The sequence below is a fragment of the Orycteropus afer genome, unplaced genomic scaffold, assembly GCF_000298275.1.
Source record: "Orycteropus afer afer isolate SDZICR_OR568_19922 unplaced genomic scaffold, OryAfe1.0 scaffold00546, whole genome shotgun sequence".
NCBI lineage: Eukaryota > Metazoa > Chordata > Mammalia > Tubulidentata > Orycteropodidae > Orycteropus > Orycteropus afer.
The window spans coordinates 940,879-943,603 of record NW_006922133.1 but is presented as its reverse complement, the minus strand read 5'-3'; positions in this window follow the sequence as shown (position 1 = coordinate 943,603).

The following is a 2,725-nucleotide window of genomic DNA, read 5'->3' as shown; positions in this document are numbered from 1 at the left end:
CCTTCAGTGCCACATCTGTTTGTTGAAACATCTCTGTGGATATTCTGTCAATGCCTGGAGCCTTGTTTTTCACCAATTCCTTCAGTGCAGCTTGGCCTTCTTCCTTCAATACCATTGGTTCCTGATCATATTCTATCTCCTGAAATAGTTGGACATCAACCAATTCATTTTGATACTCTGTGTGTTCCTACCATCTTCTTTTGATGCTTCCTGCATCATTTAATATTTTGCCCATAGACTCTTTCAATATTGCAAGTCAAGGCTTGAATTTTTTCTTCAATTCTTTCAGCTTGAGAAATGCTGAGCATGTTCTTCTCTTCTGGTTTTCTAACTCCAGGTCTTCACACATTTCATCATAATATTTTGTCTTCTTGAAGTGCCCTTTGAAATCTTCTGTTCAGCTCTTTTATTTCAGCTTTTCTACCATTTACTTTAGCTACTCTATGTTCAAGAGCAAGTTTCAGAGTCTCTTCTGACGTCCATTTTGGTCTTCCTTTCCTGTTTTTCTTAATGACCCTTAGCTTTCTTCATGTATGATGTTCTTGATGTCATCCCACAATTTATCTGGACTTTGGTCATTGGTGTTCAATGCTTCAAATCTGTTCTTCAGATGGTCTCTAAATTCAGGTGGGATGTAACCAAAAATGTATTTTGGCTCTTATGGACTCATTTTAATTTTCTTCAGCTTTAATCTGAACTTTCATACAAGCAATTGATGGTCTGTTCCACAGTCAGCTCCTGGCCTTGTTTTGACTGATGATGTTGAGCTTCTCCATCACCTCTTTCTACAGATGTAGCTGATCTGAGTCCTATGTATTCCATCTGGCAAGTTCCATGTGTATAGCCACCAGTTATATTGTTGAAAAAAGTTGGCAATGAATAAGTCATTGGTCTTGCAAAATTCTATCATGTGATCTCTGGCATCATTTTGACCACCAAGGCCATATTTTCCAGTTACTGATGATTCTTCTTTGTTTACAAATTTTGCATTCCAAGCACCAGTAATAACCAATACATCTTGATTACATGTTTGGTCAATTTCAGTTGCAGAAGTTGGTCAGATGGCTATTACCAAGAAAAATGGAAAATAACAGGTTTTGGTGAGGATCTAGAAATAGTGGAACTTTCATCCATTGCTGGTGGGAATGTAAAATGGTTTAGGCACTGTGAAAAACAGTTTGACAGTTCTTCAAAAAGTTACACATGGAATTAGACCATGAACCAGTAATTGTACTCTGAGGTATATACCCAAAAAATTGAACCCAGGGACTCAGATACTTGTACATCAATTTTCATTGCAGCATTATTCACAATAGCCAACAGGTGGAAACAACCCAAATATCCACCTACAGAAGAATGGATAAACAGAATGTGGTGTATCTGTACAATGAAATATTTTTCACCCACAAAGAGAAATGAAGTTCTGATACATTCTGTGACATGAATGTACCTTGAAAGCATTAAGCTGAGTGAAGTAAATCAGAACAAAAGGACAAACATTATATGATTCCACTTGTATGAAATATCTAGACTAGGCAAATGTATAGAGACAAAAGTTTATTAGTGGTTGCCAGGGACAAGTGGGAGGGCAAAATGAGAAATTATTGTTTACAGGACACTGAGTTTCTGTGAAGGGAGATTAAAAATTTTGGAAATGGATGGTGGTGATGATTACACATCATAGTGAACATAATTATTCTCACTTTTCAATTAACCAACCAAATTCTGGATCAGATGGATGAATGAAAAAGCATCCATTATCAATGGAAAATTGTTCCTGGGACTATTGTTTAGAATAGGAGGAAGAAAAGAGAGAGCTAGCGAGAACAGGAGGAACTCAACCATTTGGTTCTAGAAAGTCCTGAGGCTGGAAGCCAATTTGTCTGCCATTTCATGTAAAATGGTATTTCATGTACATGTAAAAATGATTGAAATGGCAAATGTTTTGTTATATATGTTGTTGTTGTTAGGTGCCGTCGAGTCATTTCCAACTCATAGGGACCCCATACACAGCAGAACGAAACACTGCCTGATCCCGTGCCAGCTCCGTGATCCCTGCTGTACTTGAGCCCATCATTGCAGCCACTGTGTCAATCCATCATGTTGAAGGCCTCCCCCTCTTTCGTTGACCCTCCACCCTACCAAGCACGACATCTTTCTCCAGGGAATGGTCCCTTCTGACAACATGACCAAAATAGGTGAGATGAAGTCTGGCCATTCTTGCTTCCAAGGAGCATTTCAGGTGCACTTCCTCCAGGACAGATCTGTTAGTTCTTTTAGCAGTCCATGGTACTTTCAGCATTCTTTGCCAGCACCACAACTCAAAAGCATCAACTCTTCTTTGGTCTTCCTTATTCATTGTCCAGCTCTCACATGCATACAAGGTGATTGGAAATATCATGGCTTGTGTTATATATATTTTACCCGAAACTGACAATACGAAGCCCAAGCCATGTGTAGAATAGGACAGCTGTGGCCCCACCTTGCAAGTACATGAAATGGCAGAAAAATTGTCTTCCAGCTTCAGGACTTTCTAGAACCAGATGGTTGAGTTCCTCCTGTTCTCACTAGCTTTCTCCTACTTCTAACAAAAGTCCCAGGAGCAATTTCCCATTCAGAATGCATGCTTTTTCATTCATCCATCTGAACAAGATGTTGGTTGGTTAATTGAAATAAATAAATAAATAAATAAGGGAATTGTTAAAAACTGGTACATACGAACATT